This window comes from Heptranchias perlo, unplaced genomic scaffold (assembly GCF_035084215.1).
Source record: "Heptranchias perlo isolate sHepPer1 unplaced genomic scaffold, sHepPer1.hap1 HAP1_SCAFFOLD_54, whole genome shotgun sequence".
Taxonomy (NCBI): Eukaryota; Metazoa; Chordata; class Chondrichthyes; order Hexanchiformes; family Hexanchidae; genus Heptranchias; species Heptranchias perlo.
In genome coordinates, this window is record NW_027139559.1 from 7,244,044 (window position 1) to 7,256,593 (window position 12,550).

The following is a 12,550-nucleotide window of genomic DNA, read 5'->3' on the forward strand; positions in this document are numbered from 1 at the left end:
AGCCGAGGCATAGAATATAAGAGCAAGGAGGTTATGATGGAGCTGTATAAAACACTGGTTAGGCCACAGCTGGAGTACTGTGTGCAGTTCTGGTCGCCGCACTACAGGAAGGATGTGATCGCTTTGGAGAGGGTGAAGAGGAGATTCACCAGGATGTTACCAGGGCTGAAGAGAGACTGGGAAGATTGGGTTTGTTTTCCTTGGAGCAGAGGAGGCTGAGGGGTGACATGATTGAGGTGTATAAAATTATGAGGGGCACAGATCGGATCGATACTAAGGAGCTTTTTCCCTTCGTTGAGAGTTCTATAACAAGGGGGCATAGATTCAAGGTAAAAGGCAGGAGGTTTAGAGGGGATTTGAGAAAGAACTTTTTCACCCAGAGGGTGGTTGGAGTCTGGAACTCACTGCCTGAGAGGGTTGTGGAGGCAGGAACCCTCACAACATTCAAGAAGCATTTGGATGAGCACTTGAAATGCCATAGCATACAAGGCGACGGACCAAATGCTGGAATATGGGATTAGATTAGACTGGGCTTGATGGCCGGCGCGGACACGATGGGCCGAAGGGCCTCTCTCCGTGCTGTCTAACTCTCTGACTCTGTGTCGATTATACAGCAAGAAACCCGCGATTTTATTATTACACGGATAGAATGCCGTGCTCAATATTAACATTAACACTGAGCGCCAGGTCTGGATCTGACGTTTACCCCGTGGTGCGGGACTCCCTCCGCGTTTCTATTTCCCAAAAAATGAAAATCAGAAAATAATAATCTCATCCAGCAGAATTGGGGATTGTTCGTATTTTGCAGGACAGGATGAGGCCGCTCGGCCCGTCGGGCTTGGATCGTGAATTCTGTTCACATTCTCCGCTCGGTGTTGTTCTCCGTGTACATTTTTAATTTACCGATTTGTCTTTTCTTTTCTTTTCCTTCTCTCTCTTTTGCAGACTGAGTGGGAAAGAGGATCGCTTTGGAGGAGAAACATTTCGATCAAAGATTTGAACATTGTTTATTCTGATTGTAGGTTTCTCGGAGACCCAGCGGGAGTTCAGTTCTCAGTTTCCTGATTAGTCGGAAACAGTCGAGCCAACTTGCTGCGAGAGAAAACAATAAATGAACAACATCAACAAAGTGAAAGGAAGAGAAAGATACAAGCAGAGTCTTAACCACCCCTGGCCCGGGTTTAAGATCATTTGGTGAAACGTTCGAACAGCGGCCGCGTGGCCTAATGGATAAGGCGTCTGACTTCGGAATTAATTGACGATGTCATCAGAAGATTGTAGGTTCGAGTCCTGCCGTGGTCGTTTTTACATTTGTTCCAACGTGCGCCGTATCTGTTTTGCACCGACCGTTTCTCACAGTGACTGACCGAATGGAACGGAAATATGTAAATTCCTTTGCTTACAGAAGCTGACTCTGCATTTTCAATATTGTCGATCTGGGTGCACGGTCAGGACATAGTTTAAAAGTGGCTTTATTTCTACTGTTTGGATTCAGAAATGATCGGCTGATCCATTGTGCTCTGTCCGGATGGGTCCGAATCCCATCCGCGTCGTTATTGTATTTACAAGGCCCGACATAAATTTTGGACAATCAAAACGGGTTTGAATGCTGTGATTATCAATCCGACACCAGTGTTTTAAGTGTTTTAAGTCTGTGTCTCTGGATTGTTTACATTTTGTTTAAATGGAGAGGGATAATTGGAATTATTCACCTGCCCTACTCAGATAATGGTCGAGCAGAGAGGGCAGATCGGAGAGAAGTCTTTCTGTCCTTCCTTGCTGCCTCTGGGGTTTACAGCGAATGAAAGGTTAACGGGAATAACAAATGATAAGGGAGCTGGATCATAAAGAGTTAAGTTTATCCATCAGGAAGAAATCTAATTTCAAAACATTTTAACAATCTTGATCCAGTCCAGTTATTAGATTTACACCAAGTCTGTACATGTTTTTCTGTTTCGTGTCATCTGCAAACTTTGAAATTCTGCCCTGTCCATCCAAGTCCATGTTGGACATTATCTATTTCAAGCCGATGATATCAGGCCTTCTTCACCAAAATCGTTTTCAATGTTAGACTTGCATTATCAAGTAAGATTTTGAAGAATATATTAGATAAGTAACTACATTGCCGTCTGGATATGCAACGTAATCAAAAGCTTCCTGATTTCCCTGTGAAAATCCGAGCTCGAATTTTATGTCCCGCCCCACCCCCACCACCAGAGGAAATAACTTCTCTGTATCTACTCTTGCGAACCGTTTTATCATTTTAAATACCTCAATCAGATCAACCTTTCAAACTGAAGGGAATACAATCCAAGTTTATGCAACCTGTCCTCATGATTTAACCCTTTAAGACCAAGTATGATTCTGGTGAATCTGCGCTGCACCCCCTCCAAGGCCAATATATCCTACCTGAGGGGCGGTGCCCAGAACGGAACGCAGTTCTGCAGATGTAGTCTGACCAAGGCTCGATACAACTGAAGCATAACTTCCTCCTCTTTATATTCCAGTCTCCTTAAGATAAAGGGAACATCACTTTAACCTTTTTGATTACCTTTTGTATTGTCCACTAGTTTTTAATGATTTGTGTACATGGACACACAAATCCCTTTGCTCCTCCACTGTTCCTAATATCGCGACATTTAGAACATTTTCCGATTGATTGGATCCAAAGTGAATTACCTCACACTTCCCCACATTGAACTGCATTTAACACAGTTTTGTGAGTCACTTAATCTGTCTCTGTCCCTTTGTAACTTCCTGTTCCCATCCACTCAGGTAACTGTGCCACCGATCTTACTGTCATCTGCAAACTTGGATATAAAACTCTCGATTCCTTCATCCAAGTCCACTGAGAAATATTGGGAGCACATTCCCGAGTGTTCACTGAAATCCGGGTCCTTAATGTTCTGAGGAATCCTAGAAATCCCACGGTGTTTCCCCACAGAGGTTTCAGTGAGCGCTGCAGTAAATCTGGCCCTCGGGACTTGATTGAAAACCCACAGTTTTTGCTGTTCAATCAGAATTGTCTTTGCATCCCGTGCTGGCGAGTCAGGGATTAGTGTTCCAAGAATCAGGAATATGATCTGGAACCACATCTTGCCGACGACGCGACTGGAGAAATATGAGTTCGATTTTTTTTTTGATCCGCTTGATCAGTTTGAATTTGACCCAGAAACAGGAAGCGGTTTTGGTGAAACTGATCCGAGGGTGAAGCGCGAAGGTGGTTGAAGTGATGAGCTGCTCAGTGATTGGATCCAGCCCGTGTGGCTCGGGATCCCGGTCTGGTCTCCGTCGCCGACACTGTTTTCTCCCTGATCGGTTTCCCTCTGCTTTCACCAATTGCCCCAGGGACCACCGTTTATATCTGGATTCAGCACCAGGCAGAGAGATAGAAACAACTGTCTGCTGTTTATTGACCTGATCGGGAGGTTAATGTCACCGGCGGCTGATTCACTGAGATCTGTGCTCAGCCACCATTTGGTTTGGTTCCCTGTACGACGCTTGTTCTCGCCGGGTGAAGAAGACAGATTTTTGCTTTCACCAAGTTGACACAATACTGGACAGGCCTAATTTTTTGTGTGAATAACTGGGATAAGTGGTCAGAGAAGGCTGTTGTAAACCGCAGTGGAACAAAGTATAACTTTTGACGGATCAGAATTATTTCACGATCATTAAAATCCTGCAATTGCTGGGACCTCGAGCCACAATGATGCATTCACGGCGTGCGCCATTGTCGAGAGGTGAATGTTGCAGCAGGTGAGATACGGGATGGGGTGAATTGCCCATAATTTCTGGAACATTTGCGCCGCTCCACCGGAAGACTCGATTAAATAATAAAAGTTGTTCTCGTCGCTCAGCCCACCGTTGCCGTCAACCGTGATGCCGAATTCGCTGTATTTACGTCATTAATCGCGCCGCAGTCACTTGCAATTGGACAATAACGGCAAATGAAGTATGAGGCAGCAAGAAATGACTGAGAAAAGTCACAAACTTCAGCCTCTCAGCTTCTCTCCTGCCTTCTCACTCTCTTTCTCTCAGGTGCATCATTTTGTTCATTTTCAATCGTTTTTGTTTCTCTCTCCTGCTTTCCATCCTTCTGTCCAACACCGCCTTCTTTCTTGGAAAAAGGCGCTTCTGCCATCCACAACTATGAGAGAAGCGATTTGGTGATAATTGACTCAGAACAAAAGCATAGGAAAGTTTGGCTGGGATTTCTCACCAATCAATCAATGAAAGCCCCAAAACGAGATTTACACCGGTCGACCAACGAACTAGAAGTAAAGGGAATCAGGGGTTACGAGGAGCGGGCAGGAAATTGGGCATGAATTTAGATTTGAGGTTAGCATCAGATCAGCCATGATCTTATTGAATGGCGGAGAAGGCTCGAGGGGCCGATTGGCCCACTCCTGCTCCTATTTCTTATGTTCTTTTAACCGCTGGCAATTGAACCATGCAGCCACTGCAAAATTTCGCCACCACCCAGAGCCGATCAGCCATCCTTTCAGGCTGTTCCTGTCCATCCAGTCTCGCTTTCTATTCCGATGTTCAGCACCATCGAGTTGTACGCGAATTATTTCAAGTGAACAATATCAGCCTCTCTTCACCAAATATTGAATGTACAACTTGTCTCATCAAGTAAGATTTTCTAAAATCGAAATGCTCTGAAGCCACATTGCCGTTTGTGTGAGAATAGGTACACCAGGTAGACTAGCGCTGGTACACATTTCCTGATATAAAACACACACACATTAAACTATTGTGCAGTAGTTGTGGGAGGTCACCCACAGGAGGAGGTCAGGGCCTGGTGTATCACAGACATTACTCACCAACATTTCGTGGGAAGAGATGAGAAATGTCATAGTATCAGACCAGATAGTGTGGAGAGAGTGTGGGAATACTCTCTCCACACTGAATAGGGCTAGATATACGATGTACTGACAGGGGATAAGGAAGAGAAGGTCATGACTGATATCCATGGTTTCTCATGCAGAGACCGATGAACAAAAGATTGATGTTCTTGCGCAGACGCATTGAAGGAAGAGACTCAACAAAGTCACTTGGCACAGGTATCAATGTCATAACGTTGGGAAAGCGCCACATAAATGTGGCGCTGTGGCTCAGTGGTTAAAGCACCTGTCTTGTAAACAGGGGATCCTGGGTTCAAATCCCAGCGGTGCCTTGAGCTTGTGTTGTTTTTCTCCATGTTTTGTTGCTCCCATTTTTCCACCCGTTTCCTCCTCCACATTTGCTACTTGCAGAACCCCTTGGTTTTTGCTTCCCAGCCTCTCTGTGTTGGCTGCCGAGTTAAATTAGTTCCACAGATTCCCATCCACGGGTTTACAATTGCAACGAATCATCTCCGTGAGGTTAAAGTGCCCCCTGCTCCTTTATATTTCCATGTAATAATATCAATCAATTGCGGAATAAAAATTCAGCTGTTCGCTGATATTCTGTATTTTCCTCAATCAAGTGGACAGGAGGGAACGAATCTTTCTGTGGGGACGTTGGACAAACTGATTCTAGGGTGGAGCTAAACATTCATGGTGGAGATTAAACACAGTCCAACAACGCGAGACCGCTTCTGGTCAACGACTTTAATTCTTAAGCCAGAGCTGTTTGAGCGAAGAGGTTGAAGAGCTGGATTCTAAATCTTAGGGGATGCCGAGGCTCCGGTTTAACCGGATTTACACGGTTCACTTCACTTCAATAGGAAAACATTCCACAATTTCAAAAGTTTCATCCCCTCATTCTCGAGACCGGACAGGAAGTAAAATTTCATTTTCTTTTTGCAGTTACAGCAACAGGATTCTTCTCAATGTAAGAAAAATGGCGTGTTTCAAACTGCAAGGAGTGAATTAACCGCAGATTCGGGGCCAGCGCTCTCCAGTTTGATCGTATCTACAACACTCATAGAATCATAGAATCATAGACTGGTTACAGCATGGAAGGAGGCCTTTCGGCCCGCCGAGTCCGTGCCGGCTTTCTGCAAGAGCAATCCTGCTCGTCCCTTCGCCCCGCCCTATCCTCGTCTCTCTGCAACTGTTTTCCCTTCATGTACTTATCCAATTCTCTTTTGAAAGCCACGCCTGGATCTGCCTCCACCTCAGGCAGTTCATTCCAGGTCACAACCACTCGCTGTATGAAACATTTTTCCTCATATCGCCCTTGGTTCTTTTAACAATCACCTTAAATCTAGGACTCCTGGTTCATGACTCCTCCGCCAATTGGAACAGTCTCTCTCGACCTCCTCTCTCCATACCCTTTATGATTTTGAATACCTCCATCAAATCTCGTCTCTGAATTCTGGCTCCAGGGAGAGAAGATCCAGCTTCTCCAGTCTATGCACGTAACTGAAGTCCCTCATCCTTGGAATCATTCCAGTAAATCCCTTCTACACCCTCTCTAAGGCCTTCACATCCTTCCGAATGTCCGTTGCCCAGAACTGGTAACAATACACCATCGTAGCTGAACCAGTGTTTTTTAAGGTTCATCAGAACCTCCTTGCTTTTCAAGATTGGTTAACGGAGAGAAAACAGAGAGTAGTGATAAACGGGTCATTCTCAGGTTGGCAGGCTGTAATTAGTGGGGTGCCGCAAGGATCGGTGCTTTGGCCTCAGCTATTTACAATCTATATTAATGAATTAGATGAAGGGACCGAATGTAATGTATCCAAGTTTGCTGACGATACAAATCTCGGCGGCAAAGCAAGCTTTGAGGAGGACACAAAGGGTATGCAAATGGATATAGAAAGATTTATTGAGTGGGCAAGAAGGTGACAGATATAGTATCATGTGGAGAAATGTGAAGTTATTCACTTTGGCAGTCAGGATAGAAGAACATAATACTGTTTCAATGGTGAGAATCTATTAATCGTTGATCTTCAGAGGGACTTGGGTGCCCTCGTTCAAGAAAAAGTTAGTATGCAGGTACAGCAGGCAATTAGGAAAGCAACTGACATGTTGGCCTTTATTGCAAGGGGGTTGGAGCACAAGTGTAAGGAAGTCTTACAAAAGTTTTGGTCTCCTTATCTAAGGAAGGATATACTTGCCTTGGAGGCAGTGCAACGAAGGTTCACTAGATTAATTCCTGGGATGTCTGGGGTTGTCCTATGAAGAGGTGTTGAGTAGAATGGGCCTATACTCCGTGAAGTTTAGAAGAATGAGAGGTTATCTCACAGAAAAATATAAGATTATGAGGGGGCTTGACAGGGCAGATGCTGAGAGATTGTTCTCCCTGGTTAGATAGAATAGAACTAGGGGCATAGTCGCAGGACAACGGGTCGGTCATTCAAGACTTTGACGAGGAGGAATTTGTTCAGGCAGAGTGTTGTGAAATTTGGAATTCTTTACCCCAGAGGGCTGTGGATGGTGCGTCATTGAATATATTCAAGGCTGAGATAGAAAGATTTTTGGACTCTAGGAGAATCAAGGGATATAGGGATCAGGCGGGAAAGTGGAGTTGAGGTCGAAGATCAGCCATGATCTGATTGAATGACGAAGCAGGCTCGAGGGGCCGGATCATCTACTTCTCCTCCTATTTCTTATGTTCTGGAAACAGGAAGTGTCGAGTTGGCTGTTTACCTTCCATGAAGGGCATCAGTGAACAGCTTGGGATTTTATTACAAGGTCCCACCCTTCAGCATCATTACTATGGAGCCGTTATCTGAAATACAACGCCATTGGGATTGAAACCCACAACCTTTAAAACCGCTTCATTTACTCACAATGACGTATCAATGCGCTATCCATTGCGTCACAGAGCCAAAAGCTGCAAGGCTTTTTTTGCTGAGCGGTGAACTGACACGGAAAGCAGTTCGGTAGATTTACACTTGCCAATACAGTCTGTGGGGTTTTGAAAGGCACGTTTTTATCAGCCAAATATCTAAACGGAGCGACAGAGCGACGACAGCAGAGTGAGAGATGGGGGTTGAGAGATATGGTGAGAAGCTTGATCGGTGGGCTTGAGGGGCATGGGGAGAAGGACGCAGTTGGGGTTGATTGATATGGTGAGAACTGGGAAGTTGGGGTTAGATGGGGAGTAAAGCTCCCTCAACACTGACCCGTCAAACTCACCCAGGGCAGGTTCAGCACGAGTTAAATACAGAGTAAATCTGCCTCTATATTGTCCCATGAAACAGTTACAGGGCAGGTACAGAACGGGTTAGATACAGAGCCAAGCTGCCTCTAAACTTTCCCATCAAACATTCCAAGGGCAGGAGCCCGGAGCGCGGGGATATCACAGGATCATCGTCGGTGTAACACAGCGGGGGGGGGGGGGGGTGCATTCCGCCCCTCGAGTCCGTTCGGCCATTTGATTAGATCCTGGCTGATCTGTACATAGGAACAAATGGAAGCTATTCATCTCCTCGACCCTGTTCTATCATTGAGCTATTTCATCGCTAATCTGTACCTCAACTCCATTGACCCGCTTTTCCTCCAAACCCTCTGATAACCTAAACCAACAAAAATCTCTCGATCTCAGTACTGATATTTTCATTTGAAGCAGTTGCCACAGCCTTTTCGGAGAGACGGTTCCAGATTTCATGAAGAAGCAGTGCCCGTGGTAAAAGCGGATCTCGATCTACAACCCACTCCTCAATGTGCCCGGTTTCCTGGACGGACAGAGAAATTGAGGGGCAGCAGATCCTTACATATCCTACGCTCAGCTCCAACACTAAACAGCAACTCCCCAATGTTAGAGAAAGAGTTTGCTTTCGACATTCCAAGCTCCTTGTATCTGAAATGTTATGTTGAGAATACAGCATGCGCAGACAATGGGACAGGCAGAAATGCAGATTTGGTAAATAACACGCAAAATACATCCTCACAAATTAAGCACACTGTGCAAGGAAATGGGGAAAATAATAAACAATAACGAGAATAATAAAAATAACCATAATAATCTTCATCATTATCATATTTGAATTAATGCAGGATAATTGATTGTGGGGAATATCCGTGAACGAGTTATTTCATAGGACGGTTGCTTTTATTAAATGTAAAGAATTTGCAACAGTAAACAGTGACGACGATGATAACAGACTCCAGGAGGACACAGACAGACTGGTGAAATGGGCAGACACTTAGCAGATGAAATGTAACGCAGAGAAGTTTGAAGGGATTCATTTTGTTTGGAAGAACGAGGAGAGGCAATGTAAAATAATTGGTCCAATTTTAAAGGGGGTGCAGGAACAGAGAGGCCTGAGGTTGTACGTATACAGATATTTGAAGGTGACAGGACCAGTTGAGAAGGCTGTCGAAATGCCATAGAAACATAGAAAATAGGAGCAGGAGCAGGCTATTCGGCCCTCCGAGCCTGCTCCGCCTTTCATTATGATCATGGCTGAGCCTGTATTTCAGTACTATATTCCCGCTCTCTCCCCATACACCTTGGTGCCTTTTGTGCCTAGAAATCTATCAAGCTCTTTCTTAAATATATTCAGAGACTTGGCCTCCACAGCCTTCTGTGGCAGAGAATTCCACAGGTTTACCATTATCTGAGTGAACAGGTTTCTCCTCACCTCATTCCTAAATGTCGTACCCGGTATCCTGAGATTGTGACCCCTCGTTCTGGACATCCCCAACCGGGGGAAATATCCTCCCGCATCCATTACGTCTCGCCCTGTCAGAATTTTATATGTTTCAATGAGATCCCCTCTCATTCTGAACCTTAGTGAATATCGGCCGAGTCGACCCAAACTCTCCTCATACCACAGTCCTGCCATCTCAGGAATCAGTCTGATGAACCTTCGCTGCACTCCCTCCATGGCAAGTATATCCTGACTTAGGTAAGAAGACCAGAACTGCCCACAATAATGCAGGTGTGGTCTCACCAGCGTCCTTTATAACTGCAGTAAGACATCCATGCTCCTGTACTCAAATCCTCTTGTAATGAAGGCCAACATACCATTTGCCTTCCTAACTGCTTGCTGCACCTGTATGTTTGCTTTTAGTGACTGGTGGACAAGGACAATCAGGTTCCTTTCTACATCGACATTTTCCAAACTATTTCCATTTGAATAATACTCCGCCTTTCTGTTTTTCATTCCGAAGTTGATAACTTCACATTTTTCTACATTATACTGCATCTGCCATGCATTTGTCCACTCACTCAACTTGTCTAAATCGCCATGAAGCCTCTTTGCATCCTCCTCACAACTCACGATCCCACTTATTGTGGTATCGTCAGCAAACGTGGAAATATCATATTTGGTTCCCTCATCCAAATCGTTGACAAGGAAAGCACCGGATCCAGTCTCAGACCGGGCGTTTGTGTCCCTCCCCGGGAAACAATATACCTCGGCCCCACCAACCCTCCCCAAACACCGAGCACAGGCATTGTAATATCCGCGGAGCTGGGAACCTGGTCACTCGACCTTCCAGTCGGATTTCCCGAGAAACAGAGAGTGAAACTGTCATTGGCCCTCTGTGGGAAAATCAGGATCAGTGACAAAGAAATTGTGGAGTCAGGATAGCCGAGCGGTCTAAGGCGCTGTGTTTCAGTCGCAGTTTTTCCCGGAGGTGTGGGTTCGGATCCCAGTTCACACATTCAGCCCTTTACACGCATCGAGCTAATTTTTGTTCTTTCGACTGGAGTTGATTTTTCTGCCCAGTTGATTTGTTCTTTCCAGAAAACCAGCCCGACTTCCGTCCACGGCAGGTTTATTTTCATTTGTTTTAAGAATGTATAGTGTTGGGGTTGAGCAGAACACGGCCCGTGCAATCAATCCATTGTGACAAGACCAGTGTTGTCCAATACTTTGGCCACGAAATAAAAAGGAGGAATGAACACAGTCTTTGGACCTGTGATCTGAATACTCATATTCGCATGAGGTTTGCATGTGAACTTTAACCTTTATGTGTTGTTGGTAAAATGATAAGATGAAAAGCAGAGTGTGCGAGTGTTGTTTCGTCGTTGTGAGTGTTTTACTTCCTTGGTTACTGAATGGTGAAAGATGTTCTGAAATACACACATGTGAAGTCCATTTCCTTGTATTGTGTGTGGGAGATGTTTTCTACTAAAATCCGTTCATGTGGATAAAACGGCGTCATTAGAGCCACACCTGCGTTTAGTAATCAATTTCAATTGGACAACACTGGCAGAGAGCGTGGTCGAGTGGCCTGAGCCCGGACATTGATGCTCCAGTATTGTCAGGGCGCGATTCATTTTTCGTCACTAACAAACTTTCCATAGACACGGAGGGATTGGAGGCTGCTATTACATAAATATCATAGTCAAATATACAAACTCATACTTTGTATATACACACTTGAGGTTGTACAATAGTAGAGGGGGGGCACTAGTTAATGTTCTTTAAATGAGGCGGCACTAGTTGGGGTTGCATGATGGATTTGAGCAGTTGTTACCGTTGTGCTTCAGTGAGGTGGCGAATGTAACAAAGGCTGCACACTGGTGTTGTCCATCGGAACAGGAGTAGGCCATTCAGCCCCTCATGCGTGCTCCGCCATTTGATAAGATCATGTCTGATCTGTGATCGAACTCCATATACCTGCCTTTGGCCCAGATCCCTTAATACCTTTGCTGCCAAAAAGCTATCTATCTCAGATTTAAATTTGGCAATTGAGCTAGTAGCAATTGCCTTTTCGAAAGAGAATTACAAACTTCTAACACCCTTTGTGTGTGGAAGTTTTTTCTAATCTCAGTCCTGAAAGGTCTGGCTCTAATTTTTAGACTGTGCCCCCTACTCCTAGAATCCCCAACCAGCGGAAATAGTTTCTCTCTATCCAACCTACCTGTTCCCCTTAATATCTTATAAACTTCGATCAGATCACCCCTTCAAATCGATGGAGAACACCACCTCAATTTGTGTAATCTCTCCTCGTAACTTAACCTTTGAAGTCCAGGTATCATTCCAGTAAACCTACACTGCACTCCCTCCAAGGCCAATATGTCCTTCCGAAGGTACGGTACCCAGAACTGTTCACAGTATTCCTTTTAAGGTGATCTCGGAGAGGACATGAGGATAGATAGGGGAAATTCGACGAAGGTGTGAGTTCAGGGCTAGGGCAGGGTGGAGCGTAGGGAATGTTTGGCTTGGTGGGCTAGGGGAAAGGAGGCTAGCGGCAGAAGAAGTCTCGAATGGTCTCAATATTAGAGAGAAAGAAATCCATGAGCTCCTCGCACTTTTCGTTGGACGTGATGGTGGAGAGTGTAGTGGTTTAAGAAAACGGTATTCTATCACTTTGGATATATTTATAACATAATACAGCACGGTACAGAAACAGGCCTTTCAGCCCAACTGGATAAATAAGTATCCCAGGGTGTCGGCGCAGTGTCCCATTGATCCCACGTTGATGCCACAGTGATCCCACAGCGTTCCAGTGATTCCATAGTGATTGCACAGTGTTCCAGTGATTCCATAGTGATTGCACAGTGTTCCAGTGATTCTATAGTGATTGCACAGTGTTCCAGTGATTCCATAGTGATTGCACAGTGTTCCTGTGATTCCATAGTGATTGCACAGTGTTCCAGTGATTCCATAGTGATTGCACAGTGTACCAGTGATTCCATAGTGATTGCACAGTGTTCC

The 12,550-nt window shown here is 45.1% G+C and overlaps 1 protein-coding gene and 2 non-coding genes across 3 annotated transcripts in view; 2 read left to right on the top strand and 1 right to left on the bottom strand.

Moving 5' to 3' along the window:
• The window catches only part of LOC137315213 (probable G-protein coupled receptor 139), a 117,476-nt gene that overhangs the window by 62,866 nt on the left and 42,060 nt on the right, over positions 1 to 12,550 (bottom strand). The window lies entirely within an intron of this gene.
• trnar-ucg (transfer RNA arginine (anticodon UCG)) lies at positions 1,213 to 1,302 on the top strand. The gene is given in 2 exon segments: positions 1,213 to 1,249; positions 1,267 to 1,302. It is a non-coding gene; the product is annotated as a tRNA-Arg (tRNA).
• trnat-ugu (transfer RNA threonine (anticodon UGU)) lies at positions 5,107 to 5,179 on the top strand. Its single transcript has one exon. It is a non-coding gene; the product is annotated as a tRNA-Thr (tRNA).